Raw genomic sequence first — 11,155 nt, forward strand, 5'->3', positions numbered from 1 at the left:
CTGACTTTGCGTCACTTTGAAATTGGTCATTTACCCCTAGACAACGATAGAGCTTGATTGATCCTGTTATCTTAATTCTGTGCACATGTGTGTTTATCATTGCTGAACTGTTGCATTTATTATCCTTTCGATTACTGTGTTGCTTGTTTCTTTAATAAAACTTTCTTAGTTCTAGTAATCCAGACTCCAACTGAGTGATCCATTTCTGCTGGTTTGGCAACCCAGTTACAGGGTACGTAACATAAGTGGGGTTCTTGTCCGCGATTTTGAACGCTAAATTTGGGACGGAGTAAATTGATTGGGTCAAAATACCCGAAAGAAAGAAAAGACAAACAGCAGAAATGGAGGCTGAGGAATTTATAAAGGCGCCGACCTTGGAGGCATTAGAGGATGCCAGGAAATTGGAATTGGTAGCTGTGGCCAAACTGTTGAATCTTGCTAAGGGGAAGTCGACAATGAGGAGAGAGGAGATACACAGAGCTATCATAGAGCACTATGCATCTAAAGGTGTGTTTCCCCAAGGCGAGCTGGAGGTGGTGTCTATTGAAAAACCTGCCGGAGACACGGTACAGGTACAGCTTGAAAAACTGAGACTCGAGCACGAGTTCTGGGTACGACAGTTAGAACACGAAGAGAAGCAGTTAGAAAGGCGGGAGAAAGAGAGAGAGTTAGAAAGGCAGGAGAAAGAGAGAGAGTTAGAAAGACAGGAGAGAGAGAGAGAGAGACAGCTGGAGCGAGATGAGAAACAGAGGGAAAGGGAATTCGAGCTGGAGAAGTTAAAGATAAGGGCAGAGCAGGGGCTCGTGCTGAACCAAGGTGGAGGGTTCCGGGCGACCCAGGAGGTTAGGCTGGTTCCCCCATTTGACGATACCGACGTGGATTGGTACTTTCTCCATTTCGAAAAAGTGGCTATAAGTCAGGACTGGCCGAGGGATAAGTGGGTTGTTTTGCTTCAGAGTGTACTGAAAGGGAAAGCCCAAGAAGCTTACTCAGCTTTGTCCGCGGAAGATGCCCAGAGGTATGAGGTGGTGAAAGAGGCCATCCTCAGGATTTATGAGTTGGTCCCGGAGGCATACCGGCAGAGGTTCCAGAATGCGAGGAAGCACGTATTTAGGGTTTGCCAGTGAGATGCAGACATATTGTGAGCGTTGGTGCGCCTCGAAGGGGGTAGAGGGGGATTATGAAAGACTGCTGCAGCTGATCCTGATTGAGCAGTCTAAAGGTTGTGTCCCTGAGGGTATGAGACCCTACCTAGATGAGAAAGAGGCACCCACATTAGCCGCAACTGCTAAGTTAGCGGATGAGTATGCGTTGACGCATAAAATGAAGTTTGTCCAAGTAAAGGCTACCAGAAGGGTAGTCAGGACGGGGGGGAGAGTCCGCCGGAAAAGTCAGAAGGTAAGCCGGGGACTAGTGAGAAGGATAAGGTAGACTGGGAGCAGTCTGGTAGGAAGTCTCCTGGGGTCGTCTGTTATAATTGCGGGAAAGTCGGACACTTTGCGTCTAGGTGCTTTGCCCCAAAGAAGGAGACGGGAAAAGGGAAAACAGCGATTTTGACTGGCTGTATCGAGCTGGTAAGCGAACCACTAGGGAAGGACAGGTCTGCCAAAGTTCAGGAAGGGCGCGAGAGGTTTATCTCGGCCGGATTGGTGTTGGTGAAGGAGGGGTTAAAACCAGTTCCAGTGCGGATCTGGAGAGACACAGGAGCGTGTCAGTCACTAATACTGAAGAGTGTATTAGAGTTTAACACTGAGACCCGGACTGGGGAGGTCAAGGTCAAAGGTATTGGAGAAGGGACAGAGACAGTCCCTTTGCAGCAGGTACACTTACAAAGTCACCTGGTCTCTGGACTAGTCACGATCGGGGTGAGGTCTGAATTACCGATGAAAGGCATGGAAGTCTTGCTTGGTAATGACGTCGCCGAGGGAATCGCGTTCCCAGTCGTGAGATTGACAGGTCAGCCTGCCAGCATTGAGGCCCCACACATGGACTCACAGGTTCATCACGGGACCGCGGTGGTAAATTTAGCTGAGGCGTTTCTGCCAACCTTGTACGAGAAGGGGGTAGAAAATGAAAAGAAGGAGTGTAGTGAGACAAGAGGTAGTGAGGGAGCTGGGACAGACGTAGCATTAGCCAGGAAAGAATTTGTGCAAGCGCGGGAGCGAGACGAGGGGCTGATGGTTTTGGCAGAGACAGCTCTCTCTGACACAGACTTGACAAGGGAACTAGTAGGCTATTGTGTGGAAGAGGAAGTGCTAAGGAAGCAAGGGAGACCAAGTGCTGTGCCCGCAGATGAGGAATGGGGGCTGGTGCAAAAGAGTTATGGGGATGAGGTTTTTAACCTGGCCCACAAGGTACCCCCCGGTGGACATTTTGCGGTGCTGGAGGAAACAGTTGGTGGAATCATGAAAGAGATTTACCGGCTGCCCAGGGGGAAGGATGTTATTGATTATGGCCGACGCGAACTGGGACGGTCACAGGTTTTTGATATGCTAACAAACCTAGTCGGGGTTAGCGCCGAAATCAATGAAGCTAGGGGCCCCCGATAAGAGAAAAAAACCATTTTGAAAAGATTAGTATGGTATCGATCAGATGGGAGAAGGCTATTGTTTTGGCCAGGTCTGCTGATAAGGTCTCTCCCTTAATCCCCGAACAAAGCGACTCTTTAGGAGAAGTAATTAAACGACTCGCACCCGTATGTTTGACTGTCCCGAGGCGATGCAAAGAACTGGGACGTTGGGTGGTGTCTGTTACAATAGGTAGCCTAGTAAGCAACATCCATATAGAATGAATAATTCAGTGACTAAAGGGCTGACAAACACAGAGGTGTGTATTGGCAATTTAATACGGCTGTCTGAAGCCAGCTCGATAGTGAACCTTGAAAAAAATGAGTTCGGCCACACGAAGGTCACTTACCTGGGAATTGTGGTGACACAGGGGCAGCTGGCAGCGATGCAAGCTACAGTGCAGGCTATCGCTGACCTCCCAACCCCGACAGACAAGAGGGCCCTCAGAAGGCTCTTGGAGATGGTGGGGTACTGTAGGAAGTTTTGCAATAACTCTGTGGTCACTACACCTCCCCCTCCTACTAAGCCCTTGCGAGAGAAAACTAAGTCGGAATGGGACGACCCTTGTTATTGTGGTCCGGGACAAAAGCAAATGAGAGGTTACATTGATCGCAATTCATCAGTGTTTTTGGCCACTATGAAGTTTGCTAAGTTGGAGCCTGGTCTAAGGGGTTATTAATAACACATATAAAAGGAACAGAAAATGTGATGGCTGACTGTCTGTCAGGTATTGACAACTTCAAATTCTCTGTATTAGCCAAATAGCTGATAAAGATGTATATTTGTGTGTATCAAATAATGTACTCATGTTTGTAATTTTTACCCCGGTAAAAATCCTTAAAGGGGGGAAGTGTGACGAGAATACACATAAATTAAGATGTTTTCTGGCCTGGGCTAGCACCAGTGGCATTAGCAGTTGGTCTGCCACCTGTCCTCAGGGGAGGGAGAGATAAGGAACACAATGAAGCAGCATTTGGAGATGTTAATGAAGGAGCCATCAGTCTGGGTATTGTCAAGATCTGCTCCCCCTTTGAACCCTGAACTGTTTGAAGTGTGATGGACAGGCGATAACCCAGCAGGGGGATAAAAAGGGACAGGTTCGCTAAGGCAACACACACGACACCACGAGGTAACGAGACCCTGGAAGTGGTGCCCCCCTGCAAGTCGGCGGGAGTCGTTTGGAAGGCTGGTTGCGGAACCAAGCCTTAGACGCACAGGGTGGAAAGGTACGATCAGCGGGAACCCGGTGTGTGTCCGCCCTTGCTTGGGTGCCAGGTTCACTGCAGAGGATCGACCGCATCTGGAGGAGGGGTCACAGTCGGTGACCTCAGGTGACATCACAAAGGACTCGCCTGAAAGCTGCTTGTGAGCAATATCGCAGGTCTGTGAGTGGAAGCCGTTTTGAATGATTATTCGTTCTTGTTCTCTCTCTCCTTCCTCCCCACATTGTCCATCGCCACGGCAGCGATTACTGCGAACTGAACTAAATCGGGCTGAACTTTGCGTCACTTTGAAATTGGTCATTTACCCCTAGACAACGATAGAGCTTGATTGATCCTGTTACCTTAATTCTGTGCACATGTGTGTTTATCATTGCTGAACTGTTGCATTTATTATCCTTTCGATTACTGTGTTGCTTGTTTCTTTAATAAAACATTCTTAGTTCTAGTAATCCAGACTCCAACTGAGTGATCCATTTCTGCTGGTTTGGCAACCCAGTTACGGGGTACGTAACAATAGAAATACCAATGCACAAGAATTATTGGTAAGTTGAGGGAGAACATCCTGAGAGGCAGGATTTATAAAAGTTTGGAGAGGCATAATATGATGAGGAATACTCAGCATGGATTTGTATAAAGGCAGGTTGTGCCTAATGAACCTGACTGACTTTTTTGAGGATGTGACTAAACACATTGATGAAGGTAGAGCAGTAGATGTAGTGTATATGGATTTCAGCAAGGCATTTGATAAGGTACCCCATGCAAGGCTTATTGAGAAAGTAAGGAGGCATGGGATCCAAGGGGACATTGCTTTGTGGATCCAGAACTGGCTTGCCCACAGAAGGCAAAGAGTTGTAGGTGGGTCATTTTCTGCATGGAGGTCGGTCACCAGTGGAGTGCCTCAGGGATCTGTTCTGGGACCCTTACTCTTTGTGATTTTTATAAACGACCTGGAAAAGGAAGTTGAGGGATGGGTTAGTAAGCTTGCTGATGACACAATGGTTGGAGGTGTTGTGGATAGTGTGGAGGGCTGTCAGAGGTTACAGCGGAATATCGATAGGATACAAAACTGGGCTGAGAAGTGGCAGATGAAGTTCAACCCAGAAAAGTGTGAGGTGGTTCATTTTGGTAGGTCAAATATGATGGTAGAATATAATATCAATAGTAAGACTCTTGGCAGTGTGGAGGATCAGAGGGATCTTGGGGTCCGAGTCCATAGGACACTCAAAGCTGCTGCGCAGGTTGACTGTGTGGTTAAGAAGGCATACAGTGCATTGGCCTTCATCAACCATGGGACTGAGTTCAAGAGCCGAGAGGTAATGTTGCAGCTATATAGGACCCTGGTCAGACTCCACTTGGAGTACTGTGCTCAGTTCTGGTCACCTCACTATAGGAAGGATGTGGAAACTATAGAAAGGGTGCAGAGGGTGCACCAAGGATGTTGCCTGGATGGGGAGCATGCCTTACGAGAATAGGTTGAGTGAACTTGGCCTTTTCTCCTAGGAGTGATGGAGGATGAGAGGTGACCTCATAGAGGTGTATAAGATGATGAGAGGCATTGATCATGTGTATAGTCAGAGGGTTTTTCCCAGGGTTGAAAGTGAACTGAATTGACTTTATTTCTTACATCCTTCACATACATGAGGAGTAAAAAATCTTTACATTACGTCTCCATCTAAACGTGCAATGTGCAATCATAGTAATTATTAATATTTTATAATAAATTAGTATTAGTTAGTATTCAAGGACTCGGCAGCTAACCTCAATGAGTATACCTCAGCTGTCACGGACTTTATTTGGAAATGCACGGAGGACTGTATGTCTCGCAAGACGATCCGGGTATTCCCTAAGCGGAAACCCTGGACGAATTATGAGGTCAAGTCCCTTTTAAAGGCTAGAGCTGTGGCTTTTAGGTCCAGGGATACCAGTGGCTACACGGAATCCAGGCGTGAACTCTGGAAGGCCTCTAAGGGCGCCAAGAGGCAATATCGAGCCAAGTTGGAAGCCCAGGCTAACCAAAGGGATGTCAGTAGACTATGGCAGGGTCTAAATGAGATCACTGGGTGCGAAGAAAAGGCTGCGAATATCAATAGCTGTAGCGCTTCTCTTCCTGATGACCTTAAGGTATTCTACACAAGATTCGAACGAAAGGGGAGCGTCCTGCTCCCTCCGGATGAACCGGACCTGGTGGCATTGAGATTCATTGTCACCAAGGAGGACGTTAGAAGGGCCTTCCTGAAGGTAAATCCAAGGAAGGCAACGGGCCCAAATGGCATCCCAGGATGGGTTCTCCCGGCCTGTGCAAGCGAGCTAGCTGGAGTGTTTGCTGACATCTTCAACTGCTCCTTGCTTCAGTCTAAGATCCCCTCGTGTTTTAAGAAGGCAACGATAATCCCAGTGCCGAAGAAGAGCAAGGTGGCATGCCTGAATGACTATCGACCTGTGGCTCTGACATCAATTGCTATGAAGTGCTTCGAGAGATTGGTTATGGCACACATCAACCACAGCCTACTGGTCAACCTCAACGCTTTGCAATTCGCCTACCGGAGCAGCAGGTCAACGGAAGATGCCATCTCTGTGGGCCTACATTCCTCCTTAGAACACCCGGAGAGTAAAGACGCATACGTAAGGCTCCTTTTCACTTACTACAGCTCTGCCTTTAATACCATCATTCCAAATAAACTGATTCCTAAGCTCCGGAACCTGGGCCTGAGCACTCAGATCTGCAGCTGGATCTTCAACTTCCTCACAGACAGGACCCAGGCTGTAAAAATAGGGGACGAGCTCTCCTCTACAATCACTCTGAGCACCGGTGCCCCACAAGGCTGTGTACTCAGCCCCCTGCTGTACTCACTGTACACCCATGACGGTGTAGCCAAGTTTCCATCAAACTCAGTATTTAAGTTTGCTGATGACACAACAATTGTAGGCCGTATCTCCGGTAATGATGAGTTTGAGTACAGAGAGGAAATTAAGAACCTGGTGGCATGGTGTGAAGACAATAACCTATCCCTCAACACCAGCAAGGTGAAGGAATTGGTTGTTGACTTCAGAAGGAGTAGCGGACCGCACGACCCAATTTACATCAGTGGTGCACAAGTGGAACAGGTCAAAAGCTTTAAGTTCCTCGGGGTCAATATCACAAATGACCTGACTTGGTCCAACCAAGCAGAGTTCACTGCCAAGAAGGCCCACCAGCGCCTTTACTTCCTGAGAAAACTAAAGAAATTTGGCCTGTCCCCTAAAACCCTCACTGATTTTTATAGATGCACCGTAGAAAGCATTCTTCTAGGGTGCATCACAACCTGGTATGGAAGTTGTCCTTTCCAAGACTGAAAGAAGCTGCAGAAGATCGTGAACACGGCGCAGCACATCACACAAACCAATCTTCCATCCATGGACTCACTTTATACTGCATGCTGTTGGAGCAGTGCTGCCAGGATAATCAAGGACACGACCCACCTAGCCAACATAATTTTCGTCCCTCTTCCCTTCGGGAGAAGGTTCAGGAGCTTGAAGACTCGTACGGCCAGATTTGGGAACAGCTTCTTTCCAACTGTGATAAGACTGCTGAACGGATCCTGACCCGGATCTGGGCCATACCCTCCAAATATCCGGACCTGCCTCACAGTTTTGTTACACTACCTTACTTCCCATTTTTCTATTTTCTATTTATGATTTAGAATTTAAATTTTTAATATTTACTAATTTTAACTATTTTAAATATTTTCAATATTTAATATTTGTAATCCAGGGAGTGTGAAGCGCAGAAGCAAATATCGCTGTGATGATTGTATGTTCTAGTACCAATTGTTTGACGACAATAAAGTATAAAGTATAGGAAAAGTGTAAGTATAAAGTATAAATAGAACAGTCAAGGTAATATAGAGTACACTCAAGTCAGCGTGAGTTCATTAGTCTCATGGCCTGGTGAAAGAACCTGTCCTGGAGCCTGTTGGTCCTAGCTTTATGCTGCAGTACCGTTTCCCAGATGGTAGCAGCTGGAATAGATTGTGGTTGGGCTGGCTTGGGTCCCCAATGATCCTACGGGTGCTTTTTACACACCTGTCCTCGTAAATGTCCTGAATCATGGGAAGTTCACAACTACATATGTGCTGGGCTGTTCGCCCCACTCTGCAGAGTCCTGCGATTAGGGGAGGTACAGTTCCCATACTAGGCAGTGATGCAGCCAGTCAGGATGCTCTCAATTGTACCCCTGCAGAAAGTTCTGAGGATTTGGGGGCCCATACCAAACTTCCTCAACCGTCTGAAGTGAAAGAGGCACTGTTGTTCCTTTTACACCACACAGCTGGTGTGTACAGAGCATGTGAGGTCCTCGGTGATGTGTTACCCTCTCAACCCCAGATCCATTGATGTCAATAGTGGTCAGCCCGTCTCCATTCCTCCTGTAATCCACAACCAGCTCCTTTGTTTTTGTGACATTGAGGGGGAAGTTGTTTTCTTGACACCACTGTGTCAGATGATGACTTCTTCTCTGTAGGCTGCCTCGTTATTATTTGAGATAAGGCCAATCAATGTAGTGTTGTCGGCAAATTTAATTAGCAGATTGGAGCAGTGGGTAGCAGTATAGTCATGGGTATACAGGAAGTAAAGGAGGGGACTCAGTACACAGCCCTGAGGGGCTCCTGTATTGAGAGTCAGAGGGTTGGAGGTGAGGGAACCTACTCTTACAACCAGCTGACAATCTGACAGGAAATCCAGGATCCAGCTGCACAAGGCAGGGTCAAGTCCGAGTTCTCTGAGCTTCTCGTTGAGCCTGGATGGAACTATGGTGTTGAAAGCTGAACTGTAGTCCAAGAACAGCATTCTCACCTTAAAACTGTGGCTAACACAAGAGGGCACAGTTTTAAGGTGCTTGGAAGTAGGTACAGAGGGGATGTTGGGGGTACAACATCTCTCTTTTATGCAGAGAGTAGTGAGTGCGTGAAGTGGGCTGTGGGGACGGTGGTGGAGGCGGAGACAATAGAGACTCCTGGATAGGTATATAGAGCTTAGAAATATAGATGTCTATGGGTAACCCTAGGTAATTTCTAAAGCAAGTGCATTCAGCATAGCAATGTAGGCCAAAGCGCCTGTATTGTGCTGTAGGTTTTCTATGTTTCCAGGAATGGAAAAGACACCAAAAAATAGTGGATACAGCCTAGTCCACCACATAAACCTTTGAATACATTTACAACAGGGGTTCCAAACCTATTTTATGCCATTTAGCCTTCCCATTAACTGAGGGGCGCTTGAACCCGAGGTTGGGAACCCTTGATCTACAAGGAGCATTGCCACGAGAAAGGAGCATCAATCATCAAGGACACCCACCAGCCAGGCCATGTTCTCTTCTTGCTGCTGCCATCAGGAAGAAGGTACGAGACCCTTTAGGGTCCCACATCACCAGCGTCTGGAACAGTTATTACCCTTTAACCATCAGACTCCTGAACTAGTGTGGGTAACTCAACTCGACACTGAACTGATTCCATAACCTTTCAATAACCCTACAACTCATGTTCTCAAAATTATTTACAAATCTATTTATTTATTCATTCATTATTTATGTATTTGTATTTGCATAGTTTGTCTTTTCCACATTGCTTGTTTGCCCGTCTTTGTGTGTAGCTTTTCATTGATTCGATCGTATTTCTTTATTCTACTGTGAATGTCCATAAGAAAATGGATCTCAGGGTAGTACATGGTGACATATGTATAAGTAAATTCACATTTCACTTTGAAAACTGTGGCAATCTCCTTCCGGTCAAACGACTTTTTGAAATAGTGGATAGCCTCCGGAATGATTATGGAGTGACACTTCAAAATCTTTTTTTCCTCCTCCCATTCTCAGGGTACACGTGGAAATTGATCAGGGGAGTAGGGAGGAACAGGTGGTGCTCTAGATCATGAAAGCTAGGAAAAGTGTTGAGGCCAGCCACAAATTTTTTCCTGACCTTTTCCTGGTTTGGTGTCCAGATTTACAAATATTAGGGTCTGTTGCTTTGAGGCCAAAGATACATTACCCTCCTATTCCACACAAGAAAAATATAAAGAAGAAAGAATTAGGCAGTTGGAGCCAGGTGGGGAAGGGAAGTGTTAAGGGTGACAAACTTTGGTATGGATTGGTGGAACCAGATGAGAAGGATAATGGACAGATGAAACGTGGCTGGAAGGGAATGGAAAAGATGAACTAAAGGGAAAAAAAAACATTTAGATCAGTAGGTGATGAGTAGATGAAAACAAGTGGGCAATGATGATGCATCTAAATAGTAAAGGTGGCAGGGATGATAAAGGTAAACAAAAGGAAATAAAACCTCAGTGCACTGATGGGAGTGGGAAAAGAACATAAAGGAAATGGATTACCTGAAATTTGAAAATTAGATGTCCATGACATTGGGCTATTTTCTACCCAGAAGAAACATGAGGTGTTGTTCTTCTGGTTTCTTTTGGGCTCACCGGACATGCAGGTGAGTGTGGGAATGGAAAGGGAGTTGAAATGACATGCAACTAAGAAATTCAGGATAGCCATTGCAGAGAGATTTCTGAAAAATGATTGCTTGGTTTCCACTTGGTCTTACTAATATAGTTGGTCGTATCATGAGCACCAAATACAACAGGCCAAGTTGGAGGAGTGCATGTGAATCTTTCCCTCATATGGAAGGTTTGTTTAGATTCTTATATGGTAGTGAGGAGGAGGTGCAAGTGTTGCTCTTTCTAGTTTCAGGGGAAAGTGCAAGAGGACAAGAAGAGGAGGAGCGGGTGGGAAGCGATGAGTAAACAGGTCAAGGAATCACAGTGATCTCTACAGCAAGTTGAAAAGGTTTGGTGGGGAGAGGGAAAGGACTTTGTCTTGAGAGTAGATGCAAAATAGATGAAGAAACTGAGAGGGATGGTGTCCTTCCAAGTGACAGAGTGGGAAGCAGTGTAGCTCTGGAAGCTTGTAAATTTATAGTAGGTATTGGTGGATAGTTTGTCTCCTGAGCACATGGCCAAGTGGTTAAGGCATTGGACTAGTGACTAGCGTCCTGAAGGTCGTGAGTTCAAGCCCCAGCCGAGACAACGTGTTGTGTCCTTGAGCAAGGCACTTAATCACACATTGCTCTGCGACGACACTGGTGCCAAGCTGTATGGGTCCTAATGCCCTTCCCTTGGACAACATTGGTCTCGTGGAGAGGGGAGACTTGCAGCATGGGCAACTGCTGGTCTTCCATACAACCTTGCCCAGGCCTGCGCCCTGGAGAGTGAAAACTTTCCAGGCGCAGATCCATGGTCTCGCAAGACTAACGGATGCCTTGTCTCCTGAGGTGGAGTCAGAGAGATCCAGAAAAGGAAGTGTCAGAAATTGCTCAGGTGTCATTGAAGGCAGGGTGG

The sequence above is a fragment of the Mobula hypostoma genome, chromosome 2 (genome assembly GCF_963921235.1).
Source record: "Mobula hypostoma chromosome 2, sMobHyp1.1, whole genome shotgun sequence".
Taxonomy (NCBI): Eukaryota; Metazoa; Chordata; class Chondrichthyes; order Myliobatiformes; family Myliobatidae; genus Mobula; species Mobula hypostoma.